We start from the raw sequence: 9,293 nt of genomic DNA on the forward strand, positions 1-9,293 counted from the left end.
GTATTGCCCCGGGTTATTATTATGCAAATCACACAAGGGGATGCATTCTGTGTGAGCCATAATGATCACTGTATTGATGTAAAATAAACACTCTCGCATCAGATGTATGTCTGCCGTGAAATTACGATATGAAAACAGATCTACCAGTGATGTGGAACGGATTGTATAGTTGCATTAAAGTCTCCAGATAAACTCATGTTTCGTTTCTACTACGTGACCAAAATCGGACAAACGGGTATAATTTCAGAAGCCTGGGTAAATTTGATCGATTGGTACACTGAGTCTCAGCTGAGACTAATTGGTCGTGGTTTTCTTGGTCGCATACTGTGTGCATGTGTTAGTGGGCAAGACCTTGTTGAACATAGCCTGAACGACGACCACGAACTCGATCGATAAACAATGGCCCTATTTTTAGTTAAAGAGTTTGACACAAAAAGACTCCTTCTGAATACCCCTGGTGAAACAAAAGTGACGGTCACCCCGCTTTAAAAGAATGTTGTAATGTAATTGGATGAGCGGCAAATGCATGATTGCCGATGTGGCGCTAAATAAGAACGAGTATATCAGTAGTGGGTAATTTCCTGAAATATGCAAAGGAAATACCACAACAGTTATGACTTTAATTGATACGACATGGCGCGAATCATATGTGCATACGTCCACTACAGTGAATCCATATCGACGGTGTCACATGCCCGTTCATGAAACGAAGTCTGTTTTAATAAGTAACGTTATCCAGAGCCCTATTGGCTTTTTAGTTGTGCTTAAAAGATGCAATTGGATGGACACTGTTTTCTCATTACTACGGGTGTGAAACCGTGAAATGAAAACAATCAGCCAACCAAGGGAATGCTAAAAATATTTCCTATTAACCCATCGAATACACGCGAGTTAATTTCCAAGATAAACATGAATATGTTTAGATACACAGCTACTGTCTACATTTATTTTCTAAAGAAAGCGTGGCATCGATCGTTTGATTGCTTGGCTGAATATTACAATCAGGTTGCCTACGACTGGTGCTATTGGGAAACACTTTGAGGTATCCACGAGACATACTAACTGGGTTGCTGTTCATAAATCGGCGTATCTCTGTTGTATCTTTTATTTTAACAAAAACTAAAAATGCCCTACCCTACTGCATGAATTCATGCTGGCAAAAAAAATCTAAAATACCATAAAATTAATCATACTTTTTCCTGACGGGGAATGGAGGGTGAACTAAAAGTGATTGTAAAAACACTTCGGAAAACCTGTTACAATTTTTCAAAAGCGTCTAGGAGCTGTACACTAGCGTTTGATAGCGCCTACAGGAAAAAGGATTCTTTAATGCACTGAAGGCCGCCAATGCGCAATTGTTGTTATTCAGGCGAAATTTTGTCGCTGGCGCTTTGGAAATGGAAAATCACAGGCAACCTACCGTATTTAATTTCCGAATGGATGTTTCTAAGCTGCCGACGCAGATGACAAGTTTTCTGCCTTTGACAAGTAAATAGATACAAGAGTAGTTATGTTCCACAGAAAGGTTCATCAAGTTGATATCTGTATACATGAACCCGAATGAACGATATAAAGTTCTTGAAGTTGTCGTGAGCTGCACATTTGTTTTCGTATTCGAGTCCTGTCGAGTGGAAACAACGTGGTACACACACTGAGCAAGACGTAAACGCGTTTTAGAGCACTCCAATAATCTGGAATAGACGTGATGATATTAACACTACGCCGACTACTGGCGTACTAACAGGCTGACTCGATATACCTTTCTATGCTTTGCCTTCTTTGCATAATTACCAGAGCTTTAGTATGACGTCACTGTATGATGACGATTCCCCCAACGTCACATTTTCGATCTGCTTTCATTCAAAACATGCTATTATTTTCTTTTTCGCGCATGGCAATGACATAAAACTAAAATAGCACACATTATGTAACTGAACGACAAAACAGAATAGTCGTGTGGTGTAAATAAATCAAACTAACAACTGTCCGTCTGTTACCATTTTTATAGTTACACGCACATCCGTTCACTCACTTTCTATAGTGAGCGAAGCGTTACTTTTTATTCGTTTAAAAAAAATAATGATTTCTAATTTCTTTTAGACTTAGAACCTCAAATTGTCAAGCATGCGGTGGTCTGCTGTCTTTTACCAATTACAACCACCAGTGACCTGGTTTCTTCGGTTAAGAAGACAGGCGAACGTAAGTACAATAATAAGAAAGTATCCAGTCATTCTTTTGTGAATTCATAAGCCGTAAGAAATACCTGCATATTGACGAGTACACGTTTTCAAGGTAAAGAAGTAGTGCTCATTAAAGCTATTACAATCTTTTGTGCTTCGGGGTTATTGTAAAGAGCGCCGTCCATCAGCTGTTCACACCGGCGTGAATAACCTCCACTTCAGTTCTGAATCAGTGGTCTACCATTACGTAACTGCTCCACATTTTTATACTACATACCGTTTAATGACTCATAAATTGTATGTAATAATATCAGCATTTCAAGTCTAACCAATAATCACACAAGGACATTACTACCTACAATCAAGTTACTATGGTTACAATGATGACGTTGACGTCGAAATGTTGTCTACGTTTTAGGGGAAACGTAATACTATTTTAATTTATATTGATGACAGAAAACTGTAAATATGCAATTCGTTTATCTTACGAACGAGTCAATCAGACAAGTGTAAAACAAAGCTCTTTAGGTTTGTAAACTCATTCGGTTCTAAGACTTAGGAATTAATTAAAAGTTTCTCATGACGTAGCGAGTTTTTTCAGTTCACTCTTTCTCTCCACCACCCTCAGATCACCCTCCATTCCTCCCCCGAATCACTGAGCAATTGAATAAACACTGTCGGAGTGTGAAGTCACCGTTCTTATCTACTTTAGTGACTTTCAGTTCAGGCTTACTAATAACCACAGACTGAAGTTGACTTGGAAACTAATTAAAAAAAACAACAGATTGACAATGTAGCGTAATTCTAATTTTCCATTACACAAACTATAGAAGCTTGTATTTAACGATGTTGGGGTCGCATTGTTACCATTTTGCAATTAAACATACAATGTGACACATTAGACTTGACGGCACTTGTTCTTGCAAACCTTTAACCGTAACCCTAGGCAATGTAATGGATATCGGAAAGCAAAGTTGGAATGGAAAGCAGAGCACGACAGACAGATACATTTGGATTGCCCCATTGTGGCAAGCTTTAAGCCCGGGTACGTTTAGTATTTGCATTACATCAGAATGAAAAGAAGGGCCCTTGATTATCGCCTTTACTCACAACTTCGATGCTTGTACGTGCAAATTAGTCTAATGAGTTTAATGACACGGAATTCAATAATAGACCCTCAACTGATTTATTTCTGGATGAACCACCAACCTGTGTGACCATTGGAATTGACGCAAGGCGCTCAAACTCGCGTAGGTTGTGTAAGCTAAGGGCTAAAGTTATCAGTATTTTCATTTCAAAGGTTCCCCTTACTCGCTCAGTTTGACGTAATGGAAACGAATAAATGTGGATTATAGGTACATGTTAATTAGATTCTAAATTTGACTGATTCATTTGCCCAAATAATGATTCTTGAACAATTAATTAAAGCAAAGTATTCATGGCATCTAAACGAATTTTGTTATTGGATGAAAAACATACTTGTCATATATATTGTGAACTTCGTTACAAAATAATAGTAATTCACCAAGTGAAATACAATTGATGTCGTTTCCTGGGTAACAAACACGCCTCTGCTTGCTCCCTCTGCAGTGTCGCCTATGTTACATCAACTAATCACGGTTCAGTATACTTTTATACGTTAGCTGCTTAGATACCATTCTTGTACTACACGTTGTCGTTTTCGTAAACCCTGAACTATCAACCCACCTCCAAACTAATAAATAAACATATTCAACCAACTCAGTAACCCGAGTCATGCACCTGAAAACCACCTGAAAACGTCATCCTATTGAGGACCCCAAATTAGTTTTAATTTCTTTAAATTCCATGATGTTGGAATTTCAAATACATTTATTGTTTAACTGTAATGCCAATACTGATAGTACTGACATTCAACCCGCAAATGCCCGGTATCGAGGGTGACAGGCCCGGGGGTGAGAGGTAAAGGAATAAAGGTATGAAGGATATGGAATCAAAGTTGTGTACACGATATGCCCTTATATGGACAAGTATGCACAACTAGCTAAGCTTGGTAATATCTCAGACCTCAAATACCATGTCCCCAATGGTACGTACCTATACACGCACGCACGCACGTATGTATGTCTAGACCTGTCAAGATCTGTCTACCTTTTTGTCTGCCCTACCTGTTTCTTTATATTTAATTGAATTGAAATGAAATTTATTCCACCAGAGATGGACATAGGGAGATGGCGGTCGACCATTTCATTTCACATTTGTTCCATGCCATTGCCTTACTCCCCAATCATTGATTTACATACGTGACCGGGACTAGAATTGAGTACTTCAACTTTCGTTGCCAACCAAGTCTTCAAATTCAATTCATTTTAATGAAACTCTGAATAATATGGCGGGATTATTAAGATACTCTTGAACCACGGATTTTCACTGTCATAAACTTGCTATAGATCATAGACACCCCCCCCCCCCCCCCATGTTGGTGGAGGGTCTGTAGCTAAATCAAATAAATCACTATGTGTGCGTGAGAGTGTGGTTTCAACTATCAGATCATACAGACTATTCTATTGTGCGCATTTCATACATTGAATAAAAGAGTCAATTTTCTTAGAAAATCAAACTCAAAATGATATGACAATACGTTAAAATAAAGTTTTATTTACATCAACAAAATGTATTTGGATCTAGAGCTATGGATTAAAAAAAAGTCAACCTCCATCGTAGTTAAGTGTAGCCTTGGGTTCTTATTTTCGTGAGATATTCCGACTGTCACTTCGTATTTATAACTACGGTGCACGTGATTGATTAGCAGTTATTGAGTTATGACCGAAGGGTCATTGACCAGCCAGGATCGCCTCCACAGATACTTCAGCAATAAAATTACTCTCGAGTTTTCATGAAAAAAACCAATAACTTTATAGAAAACTCTGATGACCTTTTCTGATAAGGAATGTTCGAGAGGATCGTTATCAATTACTAACTTTGAAAGTTGAATGTGACGTCATCGTAAAGGACAGTGTTGTAAATATAGGAATTTGTATTGGGTTTACACCTATCTATCTGGCTTTCAGAAATTACAATTATATATTTGGTTTTTGGAGGGGAGCGCATCTCCAGAGAACAGGTGGTTTGTAGTGGCATGAAGCCCATTCATTTGAAGTAAATTTATCTTAACGAGTAGGAATTGTTGTGGTTAGATCGAGGATACAATGAATAGAAGATATGAATAGATTAATGATAAAAAAAATAATATACATGTATCTTCGACAGTCAGACAATGAGATAAATACAGACGGGGGAAATATGCACTGCTTATTAATCTGCAAATTTTATGTACGTACAGGGATTTGACCAGGGTTCGAAAAAAATGCAAGGTCGGAATTTGAATTAGGAACTAACTAAGCAACAATTAAGATACAAAAGAATTTCTGACACATTTCAAATGATATCCTGTTAAATTGATTGATCTTCTCCATCATGTTCCGTTTCGTGGTGAATAAACTAATTGATATACTCTGAGCGTTGTAATTGATCACAAATATAATCAATTGAAATGGATCTTAAAGGAAGTCAGGATATCAGCAGAGTAGGGAAAATGGATTAGAGTCAATACTGGAACCTGATATTATACATCAAGCAAAGTATAAATGAAATGCGCTCCACCTTGACCACGGATACGATAACTAAAATAACATATACGTGTTTCCAGTTCAACGATAACGCTAATGGCCGCAGTGAACCAAGTGACGTGCGTTGTTTCCTCTCGTCTCCGATCGACATTTTCAATTAATAGAATTCGTTGATGTTTTTTTTCTACAACACTTAGCCGGACATTGCCATCAGCTAGTAATCGATATATGTATCACGTCTCCACAATTCAACATCAAATCGGTCAAAACACTGTGCTGTATCTACAGTACACGTCGACACAGAACACAGAGACCTACACCCATTACAGATATACATACATACCTACACCCAATAAATACATACATACATACATACATACATACATACATACATACATACATACATACATACATACATACATACATACATACATCAGCTCAGCCACAATTTCTGTATTTATTTATACAGCATTAAACCAAAGGTTATGTCATTGTGTACAATTGTCATGATTATTCTATTCTAAATGATTTTTTCGTTGTCACGTTTTCGCTACGTTTTTGTCCTCGACTTGATTTCATTACCCCATGCTTATAATTTGTTTATCAGTTGGCTGACTAAATCTAATTACTTTTTGCTTTGCTGCCAAACGTTAAACATCATAACCTGAATTGGAATATATGCGTACTGCTTTAGGCCATGATGTACCAACGAATTCAATTTTACTCTATTTACTGAATTTTTAAAGGGAAGAGATGAAGAGAATGTTTTATTAAAAATACTGTGTAATCCAATTTGTTCAAGGAACATAAATATTGCTTATTTGACATACGTAACAAGGCTTCAGATTGTTGTAAGATATGTCAATGCATGCCGTTTTTAAATCACAATAAATAAAAAACTTTGATATATTTGAGGTTTATGATTTAATTTAATTTAATTTGACTTGTTTTCTGAAAAAATCAAATAGAGTAATATTCTATGATATTCAAGGTATTTGTTCACCGCTTTACGATTAAGATAAATCGTGTAATCACCATGGAAGCGCAATCAGCATGGTATTGATATCGTATACACACAGCGACAGAATTGAATTCGTCAAAAGACGGAGGAAGTGTGAAAATAGAGCTTAAATATAACTATATCTGTAATAAATAATAATAGTTAATTGTTACTGTTATCAAAGAAAGTAGACTTCCTTTTTTTAACCGAACTTGAAAAAAGTTAACGCCCTGAGTTGAAAGTGTGGTATTCGATATAAAACATACAACTTATAAGAAATTTGATCTTTCAAAACTGTGCACAGCTGTTTTACTTGTAAATTCTGTGCTAGCCTTGATTGTTAGCCAACAATTTCCACAACAGGTTGACAACGAGTTTCATCCAATACGACTTTAGATTGATTAAAAAGGGGTAGATAACGTTACATGTACGCCGCTTCACTACATTTTTCCGACAAGTGAACGGATGCTGTTTGTTAAGAGTCGCATCATATTACCCCTTCTGGTTATACTACTGCCAGAAGCATGAATGTTGGCCCTGGTTGCTCAGACTGCATCGTCAGACGGCGCCTCCTGTCATAATATGCTTTACTTCTTCTCTAAAATGCAGGTAATTTGATTTACAATGATACTGAGTTTGGAGGTTTGGCGATTTCACAAAGTGATGTGATAAGATTGTATTCTTATATCTGTTAACATGTTAAAACCAAAATATAATTGCACATGAACAGCAAACATGTTTCTACGTGTTTTAGTACTCATTGACGATGTTAGAAACATGTTTATTTATATGACTGGGGTTCTCGACTAAATTTGACACTGGCCTTGCCCGCGGCCCACCCAGTGTCACCAATTATTCAAGTGCACAAACCATATGTTGCAGCTAAAAAAAAATCACTACACTGCTTTGATAGCACACCAATGGTGGATAAGTCAACCGAGACGTCATTAGGGTAGTAAGGTGATATTATCTGTTTATTGGAAATACTACATTGGAACGGCCAACGACAGTTCATCTTGCGTTGATACCAATCTTATGATTACAGTCTGAAAAATGAGATAATACATGACGTCATTGTCATCATCGCTGCCGCCGCCGACGTCGTTGTCGTAATTATTATCAACTTCGTCGAAATCGTCGTCGTCGTCATCACCACCACCCCCCCCCCATCATCATCATCATCATCATCATCATCATCATCATCATCATCACCACCACCACCACCACCACCACAATCATCGTTGTCACCATCGTATGTAACGCTGAACGCCTTCACAACCAACATAACACCATAATACATTTTGGTTGCAGTGACTATACGTTTCTTACGAGTTTTCTTTATGCTAGCAGACGGTTTAATATCCGCTACAGTAAGATTTATAATACAGTCTTATACTAGATCGGCAATAGGTATTAGCTATAAGTATTACAATCAAGATTTGCTTAACACTGTCTAAGACTTAAATATTAGTTCGTATATGGTACAAATTGTAGATTTGTTATTGAATGAATTATCAATGTTGAAACACTTAATATTCATGAACATTGTGTTTTATCTATTTACTATGCCATACACGGTAGTCACAGACATTGCACACGTTTATAATTTAACTGTTGCTGTCACTTTACTCAACAATACTCAACCCCATTCTCAGCTGAATCCAATAAAAATAATTAGCTGTCAACGTATGAAATTTGGAAATAGAAGTCAAAGTGATATCGAACTCAACAAATTTAGAATCCAACATGGCCGCCAAACACTTTATGGAAAAATAAAATATATTCGATTTCATTGAAAACAAAACAACGAAATGTCAAATTCCTTTTAATATTACATAATGATCAGAAGCAGGGTTTCATATGACAAAGTTTGGAGATATCTGTTCGAAATTTAGGGAAATTGGACCACATGGCAAGTTATTCTTCTGTCTAGTCGTCTAGATACAAAATTAGACGTCAATCGGCATGCAGAATACCAATAACCGCAGTAGACAAACCATAAATGCAAGAAGAAACAGGCGAGGTCGATATACTTCTCATCAATGAAATATATTCAAGAAGTAATTTAAGCAACGAAATTGAATACACAAAGGTTTAGATGGATATAATGGTGAAGTGACCGAACTAATAATACCACAGTATAAGGTATCCTTGACACCCTACTCAACGCTCTATTAAATGTCGATACTCTGCAAAAGTCATCAAAACACAGGATTTAGTTTTCTAATTGACTGGATACAAGGACGTGATGTTTACACTGTACTGAGTGAAAATTACAAATTGTGTGTCGATTAACGAAACATGTTTCCATCCAATTGAGCAACGCGCAAGACCTTTTCTCAAATGTGAAAATATGATCACGTCTTGATTTCCATCACATAACAGATGTTATTTCCTGTTTTCTTAACTTTTGTGAATCAACTTTGGCAATCAAACTTTATCTTATTCAGTCTCCACACGTAATGAAAACTATTCTTCAACAAAATTATAATACCACAAATGTAA

Source organism: Glandiceps talaboti, chromosome 15 (genome assembly GCF_964340395.1).
Source record: "Glandiceps talaboti chromosome 15, keGlaTala1.1, whole genome shotgun sequence".
NCBI lineage: Eukaryota > Metazoa > Hemichordata > Enteropneusta > Spengelidae > Glandiceps > Glandiceps talaboti.